General features: G+C 44.8%; 2 protein-coding genes across 8 annotated transcripts in view; both read right to left on the bottom strand.

Moving 5' to 3' along the window:
- Positions 1–15168, bottom strand: part of TBC1D8 (TBC1 domain family member 8) — a 115133-nt gene that overhangs the window by 98821 nt on the left and 1144 nt on the right. The window lies entirely within an intron of this gene.
- The window catches only part of LOC308632297 (myelin and lymphocyte protein), a 357374-nt gene that overhangs the window by 20113 nt on the left and 322093 nt on the right, over positions 1–15168 (bottom strand). The gene's annotated exons all lie outside the window — the stretch shown is intronic.

A 15168-nucleotide genomic window follows, 5' to 3' on the forward strand; every position in this document is an offset into this window, starting at 1 on the left:
ATAAAGTTGGCTGGAGATGTTTGAAACCTTGGACCTAGCCCAGTTTCTGTCTAACCCAGGCAGCCACCACAAACCCCATAAAGGTCATATACCCTCTCATAGCACAAACTGATCCTTGGTAGCACCCCAAGGTTATGGGCCCTCTTGTAGCATAAACTAACCCTGATAGACTTCCAAAAGGAATGATACTAAACTCCAGGATAGCTGAACCCACAATTCCCTGTCTTCCAGTAGGTTTATCTGCCTATGAACCCAGATCAGGAATCTAGGGGGAGGAAGGGCCAGTGGGGTATGGCGTGTCTAACCAATCAGACCCTGAGACCTCTGCACAGGACCCAGTCCTGTTCCTATAGATCAGTTTGTCTGACCTACTCAGACACCCAAGACTTCCTTACAGGACCCAGTGCTGATTGTCACAACTTCCAAACCCAGTTCATACCAAAAAACATGCTCAAACTCCATTCAAAACACAAATCTGTGGAGCAAGAACCTGGCCAGGATCTTACCCAGCATCCCCAGGTGCAGCAAGTAAACCCCAAACACAGCATGCTCTGTGGGCAACTACAGCTGGTTCCCCGAGAGAAAGGAGAGGGTCGTTGGCTCTCTGCTTCATGGCCTACCAACTGCTCCAAAACCATTAAAAGGAAAATTCCTAGACCAACTAATCTACATCAAAACTGTTAAAATTCCTAGAAGAATTTAATTTGCTAGAGTTTACTTGACTAAACACAAAACAAAAAGTTAGCAAACCAGGCAGCGCCTGCAGCCAGAGCGAGTTTTGAGAAGACCAACCAATGACCTGATCTGACGCATTTATGGAAAACAGCCATGACTGGCTTCCACCTAGTCAACCACCCTGTCACCTGGTTACAACATGCTTAACAGGCTCCTGGTCTCCTGCAACCACCCAAACCTCCCTTACTGCCACTAAGCTCTTCATTTGGCTGGGTCTGTGGGGCCAGTGTAGGTGCCAGTCCAAATCCACTGACGCCTACAAATTTTAACAGATTCTAACTTAACTCTTGCTTTTTTAATATAGACTGTTCCAATCTGGCCTTTCAGGTGGCAGAGAAAGTAAAAAGCAAACAAGAAAAGCAGCTTGTACCATAAGACACACATTCTCGCAGAGAGAACCTTCCAGTGTGGCACAGGGCTCTGCAAGGGTGCTTCTCCTAAAATCTGTTTTCTTTGGATAAATGGAAGACCAGCAAAAGCCTGAAAGGCAAACAGCATCTCTTAGACCTTTTGCCTGCAGGCCATCTGAGCAGAGATCTATACCGTGCCTCTAGTAGAAACACCACCATCAACTTCACCTGATAGCAATTCCCCCAATCAATACACCAAAGTGTAGGTGTGCAAAGTGTAGGTGTGATCATGACGGATGGCCCCTTGTTGAGGAGCTGCCTCGGGCACTTACTTCAACTAGTCATTGGTAGCAGAGTGGCCATGCGCAGCTCACATTTGAATTATCAAATTCAACATTATGTACCGGACAACACACCAAGAGGAAGACCATTAGCACAGACAGTCCATTAGTCATCATGGGGGATGTGGGGCAGGGCAGACCCTCCTTGTTCCATAGGGACCCTCACTTCTCAGGGACTCCTTAAAACATGAGCAAATTACCAAGACAGGTGCCTGCTGATTTTAAGAGTTGTTTTCACCTTAAATACTTTTTGCCTTTTATGTTGATTTTGGAATTTAATCCTCACATTAACAGGCAGCTCCATTACTGTGGGATTAAACGGGGCCCACTCTGATACAGAGATCTAGCCTGACCCTTCTCTCCAGCCAAATCCTTGCTGTTACAATCCTTAAGAGATGGGTGGTGACAGCTATATATTCTGAGAGCAATCTTAATGCTTTTGAGTCTCCATTTATTTTTAATAGCATCAAGCCAGCAATGTAACAGGAACCCCAAACCCACCTTAGCTTTCTGTACTCTCAGGGCAGCGGAAAAAACTAAATCTCTCTGTGGTTGAGCTAAGGCTGTTTATGCCTTTTAAAAACATTTCTACTATGCAAATACCATAGAGGACAAAGTCCAGAAGATCCTTCCAAACTGTTTCTCGCCAGGCAAATCCCATCTTAAGAATGCACAGCCTTTTGTTGTTTTCTTTTGTAAGAGAGATTGAACCCAGGGGTCCTTCACCACTGAACCACATCCCCAGCCCTTTTTATTTTTTAATTTTGAGACAGGGTCCAGCTAAGTTGCTTAAGGCCTTGCTAAATTGCAGAGGCTGGCTTTGAACTTGCAATCCTTCTGCCTCAGCCTCCAGAGCTGCTGGGATTGTAGGCGTGTGCCACCACACCAGGCTTGTCCTTCATTAATAACTTCCCTATAGCCCAACCAATGGGCTGCAGACTTCATTAGAGCCACATTAGGGGTGGAGGCAGAGTTCAGTGGTAGGGCACATGCCAAGCATGCAAGAGGCCCGGGGTTCAAGTCCCAGCGCCCCATAATAAAAAGTGAAAACCTTGGTAAATGGATTTGATGTTCAGACCCACACCTCCTGGCCAACCTACGTAATCCACAGAAATGATATTTAACCTATGTTTTCCTTCTAGAAGTAAATTATATTTTTTGAATCTTGATTATTATTCATAACACAAAACTATGTATGTGTATGAAACAAAGTCCAAGCAAAACACTCCGTGAAGATTCCTACTAGCATCTACCCAAACGCTACCAGACAAGGGGCCTGCTCACACAGGTGACAGGTGACACTAAATGCCAGCCAAGTAAAATAATCCAGATTTTCATTTTTATTTCCTTTTATGGTGCTGACATTGAACCCAGAGCTGCACATAATCTCTCACTGAGCTTTACACTCCCAGCTGACCTTACTCAATCTTTAAAGTGTCATTTTCTTCTCAAAAAAATCACTGGGCAGTTCTAAGCCGACATCCTTGAGTTCCACTAAATTAAAGTTTTGATGATGAGAAAACAGTTTTGCTCTGCGACTCACCACATTTCTAACATCCAATGTGTGTTGCTTCCTCCCACACCAAATGATTCTCCAAAGCTGCACATGCATACTGGGTGTCCTAAAAGTCAATCAGAACACTGGCTACCTGGAAATGGTGCGGACCCTGGGGGAAAGGGCACAGGCCCACAAGACTGCTCCACTGCAATCACAAGACCCAGGTTGCCACCTGTACTTCTAACCAACTATCTGTAAGTTAGGGATCCCCATGACACCCTCCTCATGTCCAACAGTTAGAGAAATAACTCAACAGAACTCAGGCAGACACTTATGTTTACCAGTTAGTTTTGCTTTTATCTATATGTGGGGTTTTTTTGTTATTATGTTTGTTTGAGGCACTGGGGATTGAACCCAGGAGTCCTCTACCACTGGACTATATCCCCAGCCCTTTTTATTTTGTATCTTGAGACAGGATCTTGCTAAGTTGCTGAGGCCAGCCTCACACTTATGATCCTCCTGCCTCAGCCTCCCAAGTAGCTGATATTACAGGGGTGCACTACTGCTCACCAGCTCATTATAAAGAACATCCGTGAAGAATCAAATAAAGCACATAGGGCGGGGACTAGAAAGGTCCTGAGCTCACAAGCTTCTGTCCCTGTGCAGCTGGACAACACCACCCTCCTGGCAACGTTCACCAACCTGGAAGTTTCTAGAACCCAGAGTTTAGGGGTTACTATGGGGGCTTCATCATGTAGGCATGATCATTTATTCTCAATTTAAGGCCCCTTTCTCCTCCTCAGAGGATGGGGGTGGGGCAGAAAGCGCCAGGCTTCCAACTGTGGCTCATCTTTCGGGTGCTGGCCACCACCCAGGAGCCCATGGAGGGTCGCCTCATTGCAAGAAAAGACACTCCTATCACCAGGAAATTCTAAGGGTGCTCTGTGTCAGGACTGGATTCAAAGGCCAAATATCAGAACAAAAGATGTTCCTAACACCCCTGTCACTCCGGAAATCATAAATTCTAGAGTGCCAGGAACTAGGGGCAGAAACCAAATATGTATTTCTTATCATGTCATCGGAAGTCACTGACAGATTCCTTGGGGCAAGTCTTTCTTTTCAGTTCAGACTACTTTACCTCTTTCTAAAACAAAATTCCTTGGGAAATGACTCCCAGAGTCCCCTCACCTGGACCCCTTAACACCCCCTTGACTCTCCAGTCCCAGCCCTGGCCCGTCTCAAGGCCCAGCAGCTCTCCACCAAGTCCAGCACATGTCCCAAGGGCCATCCTCACGTGCCATCCCTACCTCCTCCCCACCCATTGGTCTTCAGTCTGTTCCTACATGAGATCTCCCTGCACCCCAACTGCTTTCACTGAGGCCCCCAGGGTCTGACCAGTCTTTTCCATATAGTAATGCACAGTGGACCCCTCCCTCCTTCCTGTATATACTTTCTCTTGGCTTCAAGGAAAATATGTTCTACTGTTTACCTTTGTCCACTGGCACCTCCTTGGTCCCCACTGCAGTTTCCTCTGCTACAGGGCTGACTAGACAACTCCAGGCATCTCAAAATCTACCTGTCCAAAACAGACTCTCAGTGGCCTCAGGGCCTTTGCACAGGTCATTTCCTCTACTCAAAGGTTCTTTCCTCAACTTTCACCCAGCTAACATCATTCTACAAGCTTTAGCAGAGCTAACAGGTCCTCAGAGGCACACTTCCTGGTGCTCAGTCCAAATTAGTTACTGTTATTCTCTCGTGTCCCCTGCACTCACTATGTAGCTGGACAGCACTAACCTCCTGGCAATGTTCACCAACTTGGTAGTTTCTAAGAATCAATAGATTCAGTATTCATAATTTAATATCACCACTGGTGCCATTGTACCATCTCTCTCTCCAGAGCATGAGTGTGGTCAGAGTACAGGCCTTAGCACTGTGAAATAAAATTCTCTTTGGGAATTTTTCTTAATTATAAATAATCAAATCAATTTCCCTGACATCGCCGGAAAATAAAACACTTTGAAGCATGAAATCTTCCACAAAACAAAAACAGTCTGGGTTCTTTTTATAGGATTTGTTGCTGTTGTTTTATAGGTTAAGAAACTTAGATCTGGAGAGGAGTGGGTTACAGTGACACAATCACATCTGAGATGGGATGAGACAAAGATCATGAACTTATCATTCCAAACCAATTTCCTCTTAAGAGAGAAAAAAAATCCAAGATACCGTTGAATTTCAAATAAAAGCACCTGAGTAGTTCAGATGGACTTCTGAGATAGTTTTAAGTCTGTGTGAAAGGACATACCCCACACATGCTAGACATTCCCAAGGCTAAATATAGCTCACGGAGAGGACAACGCTGACACACAGCTATCCAGGGGACTCACAGTCCACGGGGTAATGACACGACATTGCTCAATGCCTTCCTGGTACCCACTGCCCATGAGGAGCTGCTAGCTAGCCAAAAATAATGCCAAGCTCCCCCAAATTTTAGATCTGTCCATAGTTCATCAAAGCCATAGCTGCATATAAGCAGCATAGAATCATATGAGGCTTCTCATGAGAACCACAGCAGCACTCTCCCCACTCACGCCCCTCTCCCCCAGCCCCCAAGGGACAACCTCTTCCAGTTGTTTATTTGGTTGCTTTTGGTATCGGGGATTGAACCCAAGGGCATTTAACCACTGAGCCCCATCCCCAGCCCTTTTTTTATACTTTATGTAGAGACAGGGTCTCACTGAGTTGCTTAGTGCCTTGCCATTTCTGAGGCTGGCTTTGAACTTGCGATCCTCTTGCCTCAGCCTCCCAAGCAGCTGATGACAGGCGTGCACCACCGTGCCAGGCACTCTTCCAGTTCTTTTTATTCTTTTTAAATTTTTTTTTTAGTTGTAATAGACCAATACCTTCATTTTATTTCTTTATTTTTATGTGGTGCTGAGGATCTAACTCGGTGCCTCATGCATGCTAGGCAAGCGCTCTGCCCCAGAGCTACAGCCCCAGCCCTCCTTTAATTTTTCATGTAGGCCTTAACAGTCAGCTTTCAGAAGTGGAGGTGGCTCCCTTTGGTTGACCACCACTGCCACCCTCCCCTCATGCCCCAATGGTGCAGTAAGTTTTTGCTACATTGCCTGTCAATCCTTACATCATTACAACCACATGAACATTAGAGAGCTCAGGCTGGGATGCAGCCCAATGGCAAAGCATTTGCCTCGCATTTATTAAAGCCCTAGGTTCAATCCCCAGGTCCAAAAACAAAGGACAAAAAAAAAAAAATAAGATTAAAAAAAATTTAGCAAGCTGAGGTTTCTAGCAAAACTGCAAAAGTTTTTCTGTCCTGTGTGACTTCGTTTTCCTGGAGTTCATAACTCCACAGGCTCTCTAGCTATTGAGCCTTCTGTGTAGCGTGGTCTCCCCAGGTGCAGATCTTCTTTTGATGTGTGCAAAAATACTGCATGGCTGTATACCTTGTCTTCCAGAAGTTTTCCTGCCGTCATTTGCCCTCCTCCAATCTGGACTTAGAGGAAGGACCAGAGTGGGACTTCCACTGTCATCTCAGGATCTCCCTGCACCATGGAGGGGCTCAGAGCACAATGCCCCCAAATAGGACACTTTGGCATGCTGAGCACTTTGAAATAAAGAAGACCAGAGAGAACTCAGCAAACAAGGTCTTCCTGACCTTCTCCCATTCTCCTGTCTCCTGCCCGTTTTTTCCTCCAAAGAGTCATGCAAGCCAGGATTCCTCTTCCCAAGGCAAATCACAGACATTAAGCCCCTCTCCCTCAAAGCAAGTTATAAACTTTCAAAAGATCACTCTCTCCCTTCCCCCTTAGGAATTCATTCCAGAGGAGCTCTGCCCCATAACCCAGAAAGAACACTGTGCAGAGAGGCTGGGAGCATCCCCACATGCATCTCCACACACCTCTCCACGTTTCATGGAACCTACGCACAAAATATCTTTCCTTAGGTCTTTGGGGTTTCATTTCTGAAGGCTCCTACATCATGTAAAACTTTGATTAAATAAACTTACTATTTTTTTCTCTTATCCACCCATCTTTTGCTATAGGATGGTTGGCTCTGATCACACACCATCACCCTGGAAAGCACCTTCTCAAACAAATAACAAAAAACACAAATTCCTAAGGAAAATAATTGATATGCCAGACTGCATGAAAATCAAAAATTAAAAGTGTTGGTTCTTCCAAAGACCCATGACAAAATACATTCAATTGAAGAATTCAGAACGAACACACACACACACACACACACACACACACACACACACACACGCCTCCTTAAAATAAAATTAGAGCTAACTCAATAGGAAACACAAGCAAAAGACAGATACTTCTCAGAAGGAAAAACATATTTACTACACATTCACACACACACACACATTTTTACATTTCTATTAAAAGAGAAATATTATTCCAGGGGTTCTGAGATACTATTCTAATATTGTATATTGTCATTAACAAAAAGCATCTCTGGCAGTAATATCAGGCAAGGATCTACACTGTGGGAAGTTTTGATGCCCTGCTTCCAGAAATGTAAATTTACACAAGCACTTGGGAAAACCATTTAGAATTATCTTGAAAGGTCTGAAAATTCAGAACCCTCACGCCCAGTCTTGGGACTGCTGGCCAATGCTCCAGTTCTCCCTCCCTCCAGGCATATGGCAGAATGGTGTGTCCTCAGGTCTCTGAGGTTACAGGTGGCCATGTGACCTGCCGTGGCCAGCGGAACTTTTGTTAAGCAGAAGGGGTGTGTTGCTTCAGGGGGAAGTGTAACAGCCAGATTCACCCAGTTGCCTTTCCCTGGAAGCTCTGGAAGTGAAGCCTTTACTGGCCCATCTTTGAGAGCCGAACATACGAGGAGACTCGTGCTGACCTTACGGGATGCACAGCAAGAAGGAAGTCCCTGTGTTGGGGTGTTTCCAGCCCTTCTTGACTGACACACCCCCAGTGAGGTCACCCACAGACGTATTCTCTAGAGAAACCTTTACAAGTCTGAATACTACCTGGATGTTCACAGCACCATCATGTGTAAGAGCAAAGACAATAACAATTAGAACCCAAACACCCCCTGACAGGAGGATGAATGATTACATCATAGAATATTCAGTCAGTGGACTGCACAGTGATGGAAATGAGTGAACCACAGCTTCATGTGTCGCCATGGTGCCACGTCAGAGGGGGGAGGCTCACCAAGCTACCGGAAAGTACAGGAAGTATGAAGTATGAGCCCCCTTATATAAAGTTACAAGATCACACAAAACTAACCCATGTAACAAGTCGGGATACCTACAAGTGTGTTAAAACATGAAGAAAAGCAAGGCGCCCACACTGGAATCCCAGCAGCTCAGGAGGCTGAGACAGGAGGATTGTGAGTTCAAAGTCAGCCTCAGCAAACCGAGGCGGTAAGCAACTCAGTGAGACCCCGTCTCTAATAACATACAAAATAGGGCTGGGGATGGCCAAGGGCCTCTGAGTTCAATCCCTATTTCCAAAAAAAAAAAAAAAAAAAAAAAGCAAGGCAGTATAATTCAGGAGCATGGTTCCCACAAGGCAGGGATGGGAAACATGATCAGAGAAACAGAAGGGGTCTCTCAGGCATGGAGAATTCTGTTTTGTTTTGTGTTTTTGGTAACAGGTGGCGGGCATATCGTGTTCATTCTGTTATTTACGCTTTACATTCATAGCATATACTCTTATGCACATGGAAGATTTCATATTAGAAACCAGCCACAAAATGCCATACCTGTCATAAGGAAATCTTATTAGGGGACTGTGTATTCTTTTGTTGACTCCCCCCCCCACACACCTTTTTTTTTTTTAAGTAGAGAGAAGGAGGCAGGAAAAAAAAATAATAAAATCCAGCAGAACAAATGACCCACCAAATGCTCAGGGATACAAATGACTCAAATTGGCAAAGTTGTTAATTGGCTGCTGATGGACAGGGGGGATGATTCTGGCTCTGATGGAATCGTTGACAGGAAGGGTACCGACGAAGAGTATTTCTAACAGCTGGGCTGGATCAGCCAAGAAGCTACCGCTGGTCCTTATAGCGCTGGCCTGAGAAAGTGAAGAACAGCCTGTGTTACTTCTTCCTGTGTTCTGCATGATTCCATTTCCAGGCTGGGGTCCAACATCTCGACTGCACAGGCTCCCGTCTCTCCGTTCCACTTAGATACCTGTGTGTTCAACAAATATTTATCAAGAACCATTATTCTGGTGCTGGAGGCAGAGCAGAAAGGACAAAGACCTGGGACCTCTCTCCTAGAGCTCCTGCTCTGGTTCTCTCTAATCAGATAAAGCTACCAAAAGCTGCCACCAGACAAAGAGTGGCAGGTGCTATAAAACAAAGTGGAAGGCAGAACAAGAGGATCAGGTGACCAGGCTTCAGAGCAAGGGAAGGGGCAGGTTTCCAGGAAGTGGAGCTCAGGCTGAGATCCAAGGGTAACGAGAAGTTGCTGGGCAGCCGGGGAGTCAAGGACATCGACGACGCAGAGGGGACAGCTGGTGAAAGTCCCAGCAGAAAAAACTGCCTGCCACTGGAGGGTCCATACCTAAGAGCAGAAGGTGGAGGAGAAGCAGCCTGAGACCCAGGCAGGGTGAGCTCCTGCAGCTCCAGGAGCATGACAATATGTTCATGGCTGCTTTTTAATACAACCGAGAAGAGTTTTCAAAACTAGGGAAAATCTGCTGGAATACTGTCAGGTTTATTACAATCATTTTCAACGAATTCCTCCTTCACCCAATGCCACCAGAATGTAGAGTCACAATCATAACACCCTGGCTCCTTTGCCGCTAGGAAATAAACTCTTTAAAAGATACCACAGAGGGTTAACCCAGGGTTTCCACTCTTCTCAAGGAGTCCCAATCAGACTGAAAGAACTAGCCTTGCTACCCACATAAGAGGTACACAATCTGTACCGCTTATGATGTCCTGGAGTGACACAGTGTATGCCTCCTTTGATTATCTAATTACAGATACGAGGCCTCTATTACGCTCTCATTAACTACAATTCTTGGAAACCTCAAAGTGTTTATTAAAGGTTTATCAGTCCTTAAAGATGTATCACTTATTTTGCCCATTGCGTTCTTCAGTTTTGTGCATCTAAATTCAAACTACTTCCTTTATTTGTGATTTCTTCCTTATGGTGCTTTGGGGAAACAAGACCAAAGCATGGAAGACTTTAGAGCCAACACCTGGGACTCCTGCACAAGGCCCCCGGCTGTGGTGCTGAGCCAAAGACTGGTTGAAATAAAAGGCACCAACAAATTCAGCTACCTGAGCAGGATTCCAGTCCTGCTAGAGGTTAGAACCCCTGTTAGTTTTGTTAGCTGCATGCTGGGCTCCACCAGTTTCCAGCCTTCTGACAGAGTCATCCTGAGCAGGCTTGGGAGCTCACAGGAAGCCCCCATTTTTGGGGACCTGACTCCAAAGGCAGCAGATAATTCACATTAGGCACAGCATGGGCTATATAATAAACGCATGAACAAACGCCAGGTGAAGTTCTCTATTTATATGTTCAAAGAAGCCCAGTACCCAAATCTTGCAAAATGCCCGTTAGTTGGCCATTGGGCAATACTTAACCCAATGTGCTTTTAAATATTTAATTTTTTTTAAAGTGAGAGTGAAAGAGGGAGAGAGAGAGAGATAATTTTTTAGTATTTGGCGGACACAACATCTTTGATTGTATGTGGTGCTGAGGATGGAACCCGGGCCGCAAGCATGCTAGGCGAGCCCGATAGCGCTTGAGCCACATCCCCAGCCCTTAATCTTTTAATTATACTTAAGAAATACAGCACTTTCTATTAGATAAATGATTATTTCTTGTGTCCCTCACTACAACAAACTTCTTTACATCTTTATTCCCAAAAGCCCTCATGTCATTCACTTTTGTTAAATATTACTTCGTTTTTCTTTTTTCAAACCAACCAGATGTCAAGCACAAGTTATGCTCTCAATGTTTATTGTTTAATTCTAACCTTTACTTGAATTGGAAGCTTCATGCACTCCTAGTGGAAAGAAAAAAATGGCAAAGCCTAATGGGGAACAGTTTCTAACCCTCCAGAGCAACTGTCAGCATCGCCCCATCTTAAGGCCGAGTCATTAACTAAGGCGCCAAGAACTGAGTAAATGAGCCCCGGGCCTCTCAATCCAGATTTGAAACCAACAGACTCACCTTGACTCAAAGCCAGCATTACCCACAATTTTCCACTACACCATCTTCCTCCCTTGACCCTAATTGTTCAGGGAATCGTTTAGCCCATCACTGGTTCAAATGCAATGATGAGAACAGGGGTTGAAGGTACGCTTTCTGCAAACATCAATAGTTGATTCATGTTATAACTTCACAATGGCCATTCTCTTAGGGCAAAGAGTTGCAAGATTATACAGGCATCAGGCATACACGTAATCGGACACTGAAAAATAAAATCCTTCAGAAGGGCACATCTGAGCAATGATATTTGGTCTTTAGTTACACTTATCCCATCTTGAAGGGCTTCAGAGAGCTGTGGGGGAGGGACGGCTGTGGCCTGGGTGTTCTTTCTGTCTACTGCCTCCCACACACTAACTTCTCCCTCTCTTTGTTCTCTCAGAGCAGACAGAACATTTATAAGAAATATTCCCACGGGCTGGAGACTGTGAACACTGGGTAACTGTACTTCCTTCCCAGTGGGGCAAAATTGCTTCTGTCTGCAGAACTTTGGGAACACCTCATAATACTGAAGACACCACACTCCAACCTGAGGGCGAGGTGGCAGCCTCAGTACTGCCCAGAGCCCCAGATTGCATTTTCTAGTCAGGTCTTCCTCCTGCCCTCCCCAACACCCCCACCCCCAAAATAAGGAATTAAAAAGGGGATCTCCCAAGAATACAAGGAAGAGCCGTAAAGCAGAAGCAGAGGACCAAGCATGAGGAGGTGGGGAGGAAAAGGGGGAAGAACTGGGAAATAACATGGACCAAATTATACTATGTGCATGTGTGAATATATCACAAGGCATTCCAGTTTTATATATGACTATAATGGACCAATTAAGAATAAATTTAAGGGGCTGGGGATATAGCTCAGTTAGTAAAGTTCTCGTCTCATGTGCACAAGTCCCTGAGTTCAATCCCCAGCACCACAAATAAATAAATAAATATAAAAAATTAAAAGACCAATAGTATGGAGGAAGGGTAGGGAAGAGGACTGTACTGGGGATTGAAATGCAGAAAACTATGTTCTATGCATCTATGAATATGTCAAAATGAACCCCACTGTTGGCTATAACTACAATGCACCAAAAATTAAAATTTTAAAAATTAAAGAAAAAGAAAGAGGTTCCAAGAGACGGCAAGGTTAGCCTGTCTGTGCCTGGCCACCTGAGAAGTTAGTGCCATAGTGCCCACAATACTCCCCCCCCCCCTCAAAAGCAGGAGCTACAAGGGAAAGAGAGAGAGAGAGAGAGAGAGAGAGAGAGAGAGAGAGATGGAGGAGGAGAAGGACTCTGTTTCCCACCCCACCCCTCCCGCTTCCCACAGTGGTCAGACTGCCAGGTAAACAGGAAGCAGAGAGGAGACAAAGGGATATTCCTGTTCCATTCCATCAGCTCAGCCTCAGTTGGAAAAGCTGGGCCTCTGCACCCATCCAACTTTAAGAAAAAAGTGGGATCTATCATTTATATATGCATTCATCCATCTCTTCATCCTACAAGTGTTTACTGAAAGGGGAAATACTGGGGAACAATATGGACCAACTTATATTGGTACACTGTGCGCATGTAGTAATATGTAACAACAAATTCCACTAGTATATATAATTATAATGCACCTATAAAAATGTGCTGGCACATGCCTGTAATCCCAGCAATTTAAGAGGCTGAGACAGTAAGATCATAAGTTCAAAGCCAGCTTCACCAACTTTAGCAATGCTCTAAGCAACTTAACAAAACCCTGTCTAAAATTTTAAAAAGTGGGGGGAGGGGTTGAAATTGGGTTCAACCTAGAAGCAAACACACACACATACACACACACACACGAAAAAAAAAAAGCCCTGAAAAATGTTGACTCAGTATATGTTATATGCTAGGCATCATCATAGATAAAATACCTGCCCTCAGAAATAGGTAATTAAGTTTGGAAAAACTATGGAGAAAATATGTAAGTATATTACATGTTAGAAAGTAAAAAAGTTATGGAGAAAAATAAAACTGGGAGGTGTATAGTGAGTGTGTGTGTGTGTGTGTGTGTGTGTGTGTGTGTGTAAGTAGATTGGCAAGTGATAATCCTCAATGAAACAAAAACTTATATTTCTGAAGTTGGGTAATTCATATCACAGTAGACTCCAGACCTTACGTTTAAACTTCTACCTGATAGCAAATTTAACACTTCAATAAAAATATAATTTTTGATTACTGCACCCTCACATTTTATTTCCAACCCTTCTTTGCCCCCTCCATTTGCTCGCCTCCAAAGAACAGTAACCCAGCATGGAGGCACATGCTTACGATCCTAACTACTCAGGAGCATAAGGCAGGAGGATCACAACTTCAAAGAACCCAGACAATTTAGGGAGACTTTACAGCAAAAAATAAAAAAGGACTGGGAACGTAGTTCAGTGGTGGAGTGCTTGCCTTGCTTGCTGGAGACGCTACGTTCAATCCCCAGCAATGAAAAAAATAAAACAAAACAAAAAACTAATCAGTCACAATGTTTTCTACTTCAGTTCCCACTATTTTCATAAACTAAATCCAAGTTTTAAACTCTTAAGTTGCCAAAAGTCTGTCACATTGGATTTCCACATTTTCCTAAAACCACAAACATGAAGCTGCCCTGTGGCCAGTCTTGACTTTACAACATCCATAAGTGGCCCCAGGAAGACTAGCACAATGGTGATACTGTAGGTCTGGGTGGCTCACCTGGCACAGCCATGCCACTTGCCTCAGGGCTAAATGCTCAAAGGTCAATATCAGGCTACATAGGAAATGTCATCCTTGCACAATCAACAGGAGGTGGTTCTGGGTCTCTAAGAAATAAAGCAAATTGTCGCTGTCTCCTCCTCCTCCTCCTCCTCCTCCTCCCCTCCCCTCCCCCTCCCCCTCCTCCTCTTCTTCTTCTTCTCTCTCTCTCTCTCTCTCTCTCTCTCTCTCTCATTACAACATGAGACTTGCCTGGTTAGACAATGCAAGGGCAAGGGGTCCATATCAGACAGAATTCATTACAGGTAGACACCAGAGTCAGAAACAAGAGGACCTGAAGCAAAGCACAACCAGGTACTGTATGAGCAGCTTTGCCCTCCACATCTAGAGCCTGCCTGATGTGGATAACCTGGAGGCAACAGGCCTTCATTCATCTGCCCTCATAGATCTTTCTTAAAGCAGCACACAGAATGTGTAGGACAGTCGTCCTGTGCTTCCTACTTTGAAAATCTCCAAGCCCTATACTCACCCTTGACTACTGTAAACCAAGTACCCTACTTAAGGCACCATAAATTAAGATACACTACCATCAGTGAACAGGGCACAAACCCTTCTCCAGCCTCTTCGCCTCTGCTGGGCCCTGCAAAACTCCGCCAAGCTCCATTTCCCAAGGGCCAGGGTACTAGGCACCACTGTGCAGCTCAGAGGCCCTCCCAGGCCCCTATGGCTTCCTGCCTCCTGCTGCATCTGCTACCCACCAGGACCACTGATCCCCCACTGCCTTACCCCACTTCCATCCAGAACCCTCCACTGCCCCTTCCACCTAGAATCCTGCCAACTCCTACCCACTCCTGGGGTCTCTGTCAAGTCTCCCTCCTCTAACAAAACAAGCTGCCAGCTTTCTCTGAGCTTAAATTACCAGAGGTAACTCCCCTTGAACTTTTGGTTTTGCCATATTGGTCCATTTCCCCTACTTTACAAGACCTGGATAAAGCCTTCCCCAGACTGGCACAAGAGTCATGAACAGTTAACCTGGGGACACAATCCTGGTCCTTTGACTTTTCCAACCTTGCTTTTCTCTGTAGGAAGGCTGTGACAAAAGGTCACTATTATTCAGATTTTGCAACTGGAAAATTTCAGATAGGTCCCCTAAGTACAACCGAATTTTCCTTCATTGATCTGTTTAAACAGGCATTCTAGCGAATGCAAGCTGGCCTCAATTTCCAAAAGCTTTTTTTTTTTTTTTTTTTTTAAAGAGAGAGAGAGAATTTTTAATATTTATTTTTTAGTTCTCGGCGGACACAACATCTTTGTTGGTATGTGGTGCTGAGGATCCAACC

Source organism: Spermophilus citellus (assembly GCF_964194105.1).
Source record: "Spermophilus citellus genome assembly, chromosome: 13".
Lineage (NCBI taxonomy): Eukaryota > Metazoa > Chordata > Mammalia > Rodentia > Sciuridae > Spermophilus > Spermophilus citellus.